Source organism: Saccopteryx bilineata, chromosome 1 (assembly GCF_036850765.1).
Source record: "Saccopteryx bilineata isolate mSacBil1 chromosome 1, mSacBil1_pri_phased_curated, whole genome shotgun sequence".
Classification (NCBI taxonomy): Eukaryota; Metazoa; Chordata; class Mammalia; order Chiroptera; family Emballonuridae; genus Saccopteryx; species Saccopteryx bilineata.
In genome coordinates this window covers 391931006-391942572 of record NC_089490.1, presented here as the reverse complement: position 1 = coordinate 391942572, position 11567 = coordinate 391931006, and the positions used below count along the sequence as shown (strand labels likewise).

Below are 11567 nucleotides of genomic sequence, written 5' to 3'. Positions count from 1 at the left end.
CGGAGGATTTTTAGGATTTCTATCTTGAATTCTCTGTCATTTAGCTCCAAGGTTTCCAATATATTAAATTTTTTCTCCATAGATTTTTCCTCATCTAGCTGTGTTACCTCTCTTTCTTTTGTATCCATGATATTCGATTTTCTCTTCCTTAATGGCATCGGAGGGTGGTTTTGTTAATAGTATTAATGAGATTTAATAAAGAATAAAAAGGTAAAAAAAAATAAAAAATAAAAAATCGAAAAGAGTTGTTTTTTTTTAAAAAAAAAATTAATAATGAAATAAAGAAAAATAAAATAAAATAAAAATTTTTAAAAAAAGGAAATTATTCCCCCCCTCCTTTTATCCTCTCCTCTCCTCTCCCCTCTTTCTTGAGAAAATCTTGTGGTGGACTGTGAATTATAACAAACAATGCCTGTGATGGAGGGCCTGAATTGGGGAAAAGTAATAAAGGGGCAAAAAAAAAAAAAAAAAAAAAAAAAGAAAAAAAAAAAGGAAAAAAAAAGAAAAAAGAAAAAAAAAGAGCGTATGGACCCACAAAAAGCAAATAAGGAAAAAATTTGGGTCAAGAATAAAATGATTTGCTTTTAGGTGTTGGTTGTCTAAGAGTTATGATGAGAGGAATAAGAGGAAAATGAAAAAATGGGGGGACAAATTAAGAAATTACTATTGTATTTAGTGGAACAAGAACTAGATAATATGGAGAGCCAGGGATGGGAGCACTGCTAGTGAGTTAAAAAGGTGAAGTAAAAACCCTCCAAAATGCCACAAACATAGGTTTGAGTCCCAGATAAGATAATTTGTTTGTTATTGAGGTTTGAATGAGAGGAGATGTAAAGGAGAAAGGAAGAAACTAATATAGAGGGAGAAAAGAAAGAGAGAGAGAGAAAAAAAGAGGGAACCACTAAAAGAAGAAAAAAGAAAGGAGAGAGAGAGAGAGAGAGAGAGAGAGAGAGAGTTAAGGGTTTTGGAGTGCAACCCTCATAGAGAGAAAGGAAGAGAAGAGAAAAGATAATGGGAGATGTAACACTTATCGGTAGTGTAGTTCAAGGAGAGGAGAGAGTAAGACCGGTAGAGAGTTAATTGGCCAAATTGGAGGAGGAAAAAAAAGTATCAAGAATGAAGATAAGAGAAACAAATGAACAAATATAATAAAATGGGATAGGTTATAAAGTCTGCAGATTATTCTTGATTTTGAGAGGTTATCTTCTTGCTTTTTCTTTTCTCTTCCTCTTCCTGGTCGGTGACTCTGTACCCCGGGTTCTGCCCCTTTGTCACGCTCAGGTAGAGGTTTGCAGTTGATAAGTCTCTATGGCAATGTCATGTATTGTGCTTTAGTCTCGATGGCAGTCGAAGCTCATTAGCATTTATAGGCTCCGACAGTGAGAGAGTCTGTGTTCCTGGAGCCTTTCTCCTAGTCTTTCCTTCCTCAATTAGTAGCCTGATAATCCAGCTATGGGGTTGCTGCTGCCTCTGCCTGGATAGTAAGAGGCTCAAAGAGCTGGCAACTCCCCACTCTATTTCCACTCAGCACAGGGCTCTGGGTAAGGCTCAGTCAGTCAGAGCTGATAGCATAATCAGGCGGGCTTTCCACCCACTCAAAGACCTCTGGCTCTGCCACTCTGTCCGGTAACACAAGCGGGCACCCACTTCCGGGGCGCTTGGAGGAAACTCTCACTCACTGTCTGCGACCAGGATATCCGGCCAGCAGTCTCACGCTCTGAGTGAAACCCCCAACCGCAGGGAAAATTTGCAGCGTTGGAATTGAGTCTCTCTCCGTCCCCGTGCGTGGCTTTTGCAAGGCGCTGGGGCAGCTCGAGATTCCGCTTTGGCCCACACAAAGGCCCCTGACTCTGCCCCTCTGTGCGATAACACGGGCGCGCACTGCCGAGGCACTTGGAGGAATCGCTCACTCCTTATCTGCGCTCGCAAACCAGGATATGAGGCCGGCCGCGTTTCCCTCTGAGTGAAACACCCTCCAGCATGGAAAATCTCCACCGTTGGAATTAGTTCTCACTCCCTCCCGTGCGTGGCTTTCCCAGGGCGCTGGGGCTGCCCAGAGACTCTGCCCTTGGCCCACAGAAAGGCCTCTGACCCTGCCTCTCCATGGGGCAACACCCACTCTCGGGGCCTAGGAAGAAATTCTCGCCCACTAACTGCGCACCGACCAGGAGACCGGGTAAAATGGCCGCTCCGCTTGTCTTTCTTTGTTTGGGTTTGGCGCGAGTGTTAGCTTGTATTGCCCGGGTTGCCACAGGATCAGATTTTCCTCAGCTTGGATCTCCGTGCCACAGCCTGGTTCGGCCGTTTGTGCCGCGGCGGCCTGGATCTATTCACCCCCTTTGCCCGCCTCAGTTTCTATATTCACAGTTACCAGAGAAAGCCGCCCTGTTTAGGTTAGTGAGGAAGGCGGAGCATTTCTTACTCCCTATTTCCTTCGGGGTTTGGTTATATATTTAGCCAATTTTTCACTCAATCATACCTTTGGGTGTATTGCGAAGCATCTGGAAGCTCCAAGTATAGGTTTTTCTGTTTCTGGTTGAAGATCTTGTTGAGTTTTGGGGGAGATTTATCGGTATCGCTTCCTACCCCGCCATTACTCTGACGTCCTCAATGTTTTCTGTTTTGCACATTCATGTCTTAAATATCTTTCACATATCTAAATCATAAATAGTCTGCTGGTTTACTCTCAAAGCTTCATGATTTAAATCTTGAATGCATTTCAAATTGACTTTTATAAAATGTAAAGTAGAAATACGATATTATTATTTCATTTATATAGACATTTGTAGAACCACAGTTTAATGGGCCATAACCCATTGATGTGCATCGACTGTTTACATGCATTAAGCTTCCATAATCTTGTGGGCCTGTTTATAATTTATATCTCTCAGTTGTATTGATCTGTTTGTCTGCCTTTACACTAGTCCCACACTGTTATTGGTATTACCTCTTTATGATAAGTTGTGATAGCTGGTAAGACATGTTCTCACCTTGTTTTCCTTTAAAATTCTCTTAGTTGTTTTTATCTCTTTTCTCCTCTGTATAAACTTTGTAAGTTTGTGAAGGTGCACATAAAATTCTTTCAAGCACTTGATTGAAATGACAATGTATGTGTGAATTAATATTAGGAAAAAATGTCAGGGTTCTACAACTTGGTCTTGACTGCAGGGGAAATACATTTTCCTCTGCTTCTGTGTTTCTTTCTTGCAAAAGTACCTCACTTTGTGTAATTTGGGGCTCCATCTCCACATTTTATTGCCTTGGTTTCCAGAAAGATGGAGGAACATAGCTGACTGGCAGATCTGAAAACAACCTGGCACGCTCTGCCCTGCCCTTAGCCTCGGGATTAGCCAGCCTGCGGGAGCCCATGCTCCCCCGCATTCCAGACAGCCCCACACACACATTGTGCAAGAGGCCTGCCGCAGTCACTGCCACCAAAACTGGGTGAAGTAGCCTGTCTAGTCATAGAGCGTGCTGCTCAAGGTGTGGTCCACAGACCAACGTGTGGTCCACGGACTCTGTTTCCGCTGTATCATGAAATAACTATAGAAAATTAGGTTGAATTTTAAAACTACCATAGAAACTGGACAATGTTGAGACCCTTTTGTAGCTTTTTAGAAAATATTGGTCCAAAATAGATAGGAAATGTTAAAAAGAGAATGATCCTATACTGTAATGTTTTGATAAACACTTCCATAAAGGACTCCACATATCCATGAATTACTATTGCAGAAAAGAGTTACTTATTGATAGAAGGGGAAAAAGATAAAATGAGAATACAGAAATAAGTTGGGAAAAGATTATATAGATCTCAATAAGTGTGTCAAGATTTCAGATGTAATAATTAGTGTTTGGGCACATCAAAGTTTCTCATTAAATCTTAAGAGCATAAAAAAACACACAATTAAATACAAGTGTGTTTTATGCATTCCCTCATTGATATATTTATGAAATGCCTATCGAGTTGCACCCTTAGAATAAAGCTACTGATTCATGGCAATTTTTCTCAACTGTAGTTGAGATTATCTAAATTGCTGTCAAGGTTCAGCCTTTAAAATATATGTCAATTATGTCATAGAAAATATTCCCTGACCCCACTGTGGAACCAAATATTATGCTACTTCCAACTCCAGAATTAGTGAAATGATCACAATCTTAACTTTCTGTTTTTTTATGTACCTTTTCAGCTGATGCTTAGTCTAGGTTGGTCATGGAACAAATCAATGGCTCTCTGGTAACTGAATTTTTTTCTCCTGGGATTTGCTGGTCAACACAAATTTCAGCATATCCTCCTCATAGTATTTCTAGTGATCTATGTGACCACCATTGTGGGTAATACGGTGTGCCTATAAAGTCATGGTGCACTTTTGACCCGTCACAGGAAAGCAACAAAAGATGATAGAAATGTGAAATCTGCACCAAATAAAAGGAAAAGTTTCCCAGTTTCATACCTATTCAGTGCAGTTCGATGTGGGCTCACACACAGATTTTTTTAGGGCTCCTTAGGTAGCTATCCCGTATGGCCTCTACAGACTCGTCACTGACTGATGGCCTTCCAGAACGGGGTTTCTCCACCAAACTGCCAGTTTCCTTCAACTGCTTATCCTACCGAGTAATGTTATTCCTATGTGGTGGCGCTTCATTATAAACGCGCCGATATTCATGTTGCACTTTGGTCACGGATTCGAATTTAGCGAGCCACAGAGCACACTGAACTTTCCTCTGTACCGTCCACATCTCTACCTGCATGGCTGTGGGCTGCTCCGCTGTATACACGGTGTTACATCATTATCTGCGCATGCACACATGCTGCCACATCATCCTACAGAAACTGGGAGGGTTTTCCTTTCATTTGGTGCAGATTCACATTTCTATTGTCTTTTGTTGCTTTCCCGTGACCGGTCAAATGTGCACCATGACTTTACGGACACACTGTATTGGGATGATCTTACTCATCAGGATTGAATTTGGCCTTGACTCCCCTATGTACTTTTTTCTCCAACACTTGTCATTTGTTGTTCTCTGCTATTCCTCTGCTATCACTTCCAAGGATGCTGCAAAATTTTGTAGAAACAGAAAAATCCATCTCATTCATAGGATGTATGGTGCTATTACTAGTCTATGGTGCTTTTGAAACTACTGACTGCTATATTCTTGCTGGAATGGCAGCGGACAATTACATGACCATCTGTAACCCACTCCACTATCCAACAGTCATGACCCAGGCAGTATGCATTCAGTTCTTAGCTGGTTCCTATGTCTCAGGTTTCCTCAATGCCTCTGTAAATACAAGCTTTACTTTCTCACTGAACCTTTGCAAGTCTAATAAAATTATCTACTTTTTCTGTGATGCAACCCCAACTCTTGCCCTCTTGTGGTCCAACATTGATTTAAATGTCATGGTCCTAACGGTTTTTGTGGGGTTTAACTTGACATTCACTGGGTTGGTCGTCATCTTCTCCTACCTATATATTCTGGCTGCCATCCTGAAGTGATCTTCTGGTGCAGGGAGAAGAAAAGCCTTCTCTACGTGTGCCTCCCACCTGACAGCAATCACCATTGTCTATGGGACTCTCTCTTACATGTATCTGCACCACAGGACCAATGAGTCTCAAGAACAAGAAAAGATGGCTTCTGTGTTTTATGGCATTATGATCCCCATGACAAACCCTCTCATCTGCAGCCTGAGAAACCGAGAGGTGAAAGAAGCCCTGAAAGAGATTGGGAAGAGGGGCTTCTAGTTCAACCCTCAATTTCTAATTCTCTATGCGTGTAAACAACCAGACTGACAGTGCTAGTGTTTAAGAAATCAAAACAGAAAAGTTAAACAGCATGAGAAAGCCGCTCATTTTTAGTAATGTTGAGCTGCAAATTAAAGTTACAGTGAGATAAACCACTTTCTACCAATATATTTGGCAAAAACTTCAAAAGAATGCTAACACTTATTAATTGCTGTGATGGAAGGAAAATGATGCTCTCACATATTGTTAATGGGAAATTGTCAAAGGAGTTAGAATTGGTCATAGGTCTACTTAAACTAGAAAATCTTGATAGGGTAATGATATTTGCCATCTCAGTTTAATCATTTTGAGTTAAAATAAAATGAATGACACACTGAGGGACCTTTTTCAAGAGCTATGGAAAACCAGTATTAGGAACAAGACACGTGCACACTTGCACGCACACAGAAACTTGCATGCCAAGTGCCCAAGTATTTTGACCATGTTTAACTTAGACTGAAGCCCTCTCTTCTGAAGCTTTATTTATATGAAACACTTTACAGTGGGAAGGAAACAGAATGACCTGGGTTTGAATTCCCATCCCACCACTTCATGGAGATAAAGGATGTACTTTCTTTTGACTTCAGTTTTATCCTCCATAAAATGGGATCACAGAATTACTTAGAAGGTAATAATGGTTGTTGTAATTCTTTTGCAGCAGCAAAACTTTGTAAATAGAGTGAAATAAATCAGAGTAGATTCTTATTATGGATCAATACATACCAAAAAGAATGAGATATCTACTTGTACAGAAAGGTACTCATATCATACTGTCAAATGAGCAAAGCAAGCTGCTGACTGATATGAAAAATGTGGACTCTTTTAAAAATAAAACTTTCTTTCACTCCCTTACTTTCGTTCTCATTTCTTTATTTCACTAAACTTTTAAAAATTATCCTTGGACATAGGAGTGGGGAGAGGATGCCTTAAACTTATACAGTTCTTTATCTTTTATTTTAAAATAGCTTAATTGTTCTAAAAAGGAAGAGGAAGAAGTAAAGTTTGCTTTGTAATGATATGACAAATTGAGGCGATTTATATAAATTTCCCGGCGCAGGGCCAGGTGTTGAAAGGCACTCAGAATTGGTCATAATAACACATGCAAGCAATACATAAAGGCACATAACATGCATTCGTCTACCCATCCATCCTTCAGTCTGTCGAATGTCCGTCCATCCATCCATCCATCCATCCATCCATCCATCCATCCATCCATCCATCCATCCATGCATCCAATCTGTTTCAGTCATATGTTCGTTCATCTTTCCCAAGGCAATGCTCAGCCAATCTAGTTCCCTCACTCCATTTCCCTTGCATCACCAGGGGAAGCAGTGATGATTCCTGGTTGTGGGGTGGAACTCACTAGAACTCTGGCTCTGACCCTGATTGTTGCTCCCGCATTTCCTGTCTATATTGAAATGACTGTGTTTAAAAACTAGGACTGGCTTTGTTTTACTTACACCAGCGTTGGCTTCAGATTCTCTTTCTGCAACTGGTGCAGGCTGACTGCCCCCGAGTTCTCTGTGTGTGACTCTTTCTAATTGGGGAGTTTATCGCTGGGGCCTAAGGGATCAATACTTGCTCCTTTGAGAAGCTGAAGTTCCTAGGGATGATACAGAGTTGGAATAAACACTGTTCAGTCATTATTTTCTTCTGAAGAACATTTAAGCTTTATAGAGAGGATACATTTAATTTATGTTACTCTCATTAGGAACTGCGTGTGTGTGTGTTGCCGTCTTAAAGAACAACTCCTTTAAACTTCTTGTTTGTTTTGAATCAGGTTGAACATTGTTTTATAGGTCTAAGAATCTGTATTTAGGTCTAGGAAATTGACCTTGTCACCATAATCAGCAAAAAACATGACTCTCCAAAAAAGCAAAAAAGAAATATAAAACTAATCTAAATTTAAGGGCATATGGTCCTCATATGACATATAGAGTTACTACTAAGTAAGCATATTATATATTATCACTTTAACCATTGTTTATTTATTTAAAAAAATGTACTCTTGATTCTTTCTCTTTTTTCCATATATATATATATATATATATATATATATATATATATATAATCAGCCCTGAATAAGGACAGTTTGCTTACAGTAGCATCTTACACTTTCAGAATACTTCCAAAACACTCAGTGGACTTGATTTTTTAAGTTACTTGGCTATAAAGCTTTTATGGTTAAAGCTTTTATTTCAGCAGTGAAAGAAGAATTTAGATTGAGTCCATAGCTTTTAGATTAACCATCATACTTACAAAAGAACGTTATTGTTAAAAGGCTTATGAATTGACATTCAGTGTTACTTGCTGTCTGACCAGTATCTCAGGGGGGAATGTGTCCCACTGCTAGTGGAAGAAATCCCAGCTTACTCTGTCTTCAGAAGAGCCTCTTATTTTTCATTCACAACAATACTGGGGAAGTCAAGACTCTCACTTCTGTGATTTTCTTCGTCTTTCCCATATGCTGGTTGGTTTACAGTCTAACATGTGTACTATACTGGTAGACATCATGATCTCTGTCTAGGCAGGGAAAGGGATTCAGGAGGGTAGGGTGACAGTCACCTAGGTCCCCTTGATCAGGAAATCAAAAGCTCTCTTAAACCAGCGACTGCTACTCACTTCTCTTTGGCTAGCCCTATGTTATGTAGAGCAGCTGAAACGAGAGGGTGTGGCCGCACACTCCTCAGCTGCTTGGTTTCTGTGCATCTGCAGTAGAGAGCTTTGTCTGGACTATGAGTGGCAGGTATCTGATGTTATCTCTCTGCTTCTCTGACTCAGGAACATCTCAGAGGCTGTGGAAGATCTTGGCAACCCCAAACAATCTGAAAGGGGACTTGAATAACTGGCATAATGTCTTGTTCTTCAGAGGGACAATTCTATGAAACAGTCTACATAGTTTTTCAAGGTCCCCTGTTAGATAGAGTTCCTGGTTCCAGAGAATAAGTCAGCTAAGTTATTCTACTTGCCTTTCCTTTGCTTTTCTATATCTCTCCTTTCCAGCTCTCTGCTGCTTGGGACAGTCCCCTTTAGGAAGTTTAGCATACTGTATTATCTGAGGATGCAGTTTCCTCAAGACTGCTGTCACTTAAGTCACTAGTTTAAAGTTCACGGTTCCAGAGCCATTCTTCTCTGTATTAAGCTACAAATTAGAGCTCTCCACAATCACTCTCAGGTTTGATAATGTGCTGGAATGACTCAATGTTATGAAAAATGTTTGTGTCCCTCAAAATCCATCAGTTGGAATCTTAACTTCCAATGTGAAGGTATTAGGGTGGGGATTTGTGACGTAATTAAGTCATGATGGCGCAGTCTTAGAGAAGAGGCCCCGAGAGCTCTCTAGCCCCTTTCCTACCACGTGAGTGCACAATAAAGGCCAGCAGTCTGCAACATTGAAAAGGGCTCTCTCAGACCCAGCCATGCTGGCATCCTGATCTTAGACTTCTAACTTCCAGAAGTGTATGAAATAAATTTCTGCTGTTAATAAGCCAATCAGTCTATAGAAATTTGTAACAGAGCCTGAACTAACACATCAGAAAAGCACTATACCTTTGATTACAATTTTATTATAGCAAAATAAACAAACAGATAAACAAATAAATAAATCGGAGCCAGCCCGAAGAGCTCTACAGGGCAAAGTCTGTGAGGGTTTCCCTCATGAGCCACCCATTGTCCTCAGGATGCCGTACCCTCCGGTGTCAGTGTGTGATGACATGCACGGAGTAGTGCTACCCTGGGAAGCTCACTGGAACCTTTGGTATCCATGGTTTCTTCTATTTTAATTTTTTCTTTTTATTTATTGATTTTAGAAAGAAAGGAAAAGAGAGAGAAACAGTGAGAGGAGACACACACATTGATCTTCTATTCCACTTATTTATGCACTCATTGGTTGCTTTTTGTATGTACTCTGACTGGGGGTCAGGTTGGCATGTTGAAATGACGCTCTAATCACCTCAGCTACCCTGTCTGGGCCTTTTTTGAAACAATTTTTTCGATGTACAGTTTACATTTAATATTACTTTTCATTAGTTTCAATTGTATAGCATAGTGTTTAGACAATCATATACTTTACAAGGTGCTCCATCTTGATATTTCCAGTACCCACCTGGCACCATACATAGTTATTACTACATGTTAACTATATTCTCTATGCTGTACTTTATATCCCTGTGATGATTTTATAAAGACCATCTCCACAGTTTCCTTTGGAGCTCTGTGACACATTGCTCATGTTGCTGAACTTTAGTTCTCAACCTTCCTGGAGGTTTAGGTAATACCTTCAGTGTGCCGTTTTTTTCGGAGTTTGGAACTAACATGGCAGTGTTCTAAAGCCCCATCATAAACCACATTGTAAGAACACCCAATGGCCAGAGCTTCCAGGCAAACAGCCTTCTTATTAAGAAGGCTTTCCAGGAACTTGTAGGTCATGTCCCAGTAGTTGAAGACAAAGAGATAAATTCAGAATAAAGACGATAACTAATGTCAAAAATAAGTCATAAAATCCCATAAGAAATGAGAGTCTTTGCCTGACCAGTGATGGCACAATGGATAGAGTGTCGACCCAGAACCCTGAGGTCCCTAGTTGAAAACCCTGAGGTTGCTGGCTTAAGCATGTGGACTCTGGCTTGATTGTGGGATCATTGACATGATCCAAGGTTGCTGTCCTGAGCCCAATGTCTCTGGCTTAAGCAAGGGGTAACTGACTTTGCTTGAGTCCATTTGAGTCAGTCCAGGAACATACGAGAAGCAATCAATGACTAACTTCAGTGAAACAACGATGAGTTGATGCTAATCACTCTTCTCCTTTTCTCTTTTCCCCTTCCTGCTTCCCCTCTCTCTCCCAAAAATCACTTAAAAAATAAATGTCTTTAAGTTCTAGAGAATGTAACTAATAAGGGACTATTAAGTAAAAAGCATAATGGCCTGAGTCATAAAGTGCTTTTCAAATCAGTTTATTTTTTAAATATGGGTTTATGCAATAATGGGAAAAGAACATGTATGTAGTCTCTTTGTAAACAATTTAGGGAACTTGTGCCTGACCAGGCGGTGATGCAGTAGATAGAGCGTTGGACTGGGATGCAGAGGGCCCAGTTTCTAGACCCCAAAGTCGCCAGCTTGAGTATGGGGTCATTTGGTTTGAGCAAAAGCTCACCAGCTTGGACCCAAGGTTGCTTGTTCGAGCAAAGGGTTATTCGGTCTGCTGAAGGCCCACAGTCAAGGCACATATGAGAAGGCAATCAATAAACAACTAAGGTGTCGCAACGAAAAACTATTGATTGATCCTTCTCATCTCTCTTCATTCATGTCTGTCTGTCCCTATCTATCCCTCTCTCTGATGCTTTCTCTGTTTCTGTAAAAAACAAAAACAAATAAAAAACCCCCCAAAAAACAAAAAAACAATCGATGGAACTTGTTAACCTGAAATGATGAACTTCAGTTTTAAAATTAATTATATACAAAATTGGAGTTTTCTGGTTTTTAAGAATATAACTGAAATATTTGAAACAACTAAGTACTTTGTAAAATCCACACATACTTATTAATATTTAAAATAATTTCAATAAAGCTTTTCTTCCTGGGTAGGATAAGATAAATTTCTCAAACTATACTCAAAAGATAATTAGTCCCATTCAATGTTTCTATTTTCCTATATACTAAGAATTTTTCTGTTGAAAGAGGAAGCATTGCTTTAAGATGTGAATGTATTTCTAATTTTTGAAACACTGTACAATACTCAAACATCTCTCCTGGATGCCTTGTGCTGAATTTGAACAATTTGGGTCTAAT

The 11567-nt window shown here is 40.0% G+C and overlaps 1 pseudogene; it reads left to right on the top strand.

Moving 5' to 3' along the window:
• The first annotated feature begins 4210 nt into the window (after positions 1 to 4210).
• On the top strand, positions 4211 to 5741 carry LOC136320819 (putative olfactory receptor 5AK3; annotated as a pseudogene).
• Positions 5742 to 11567: the final 5826 nt, after the last annotated feature.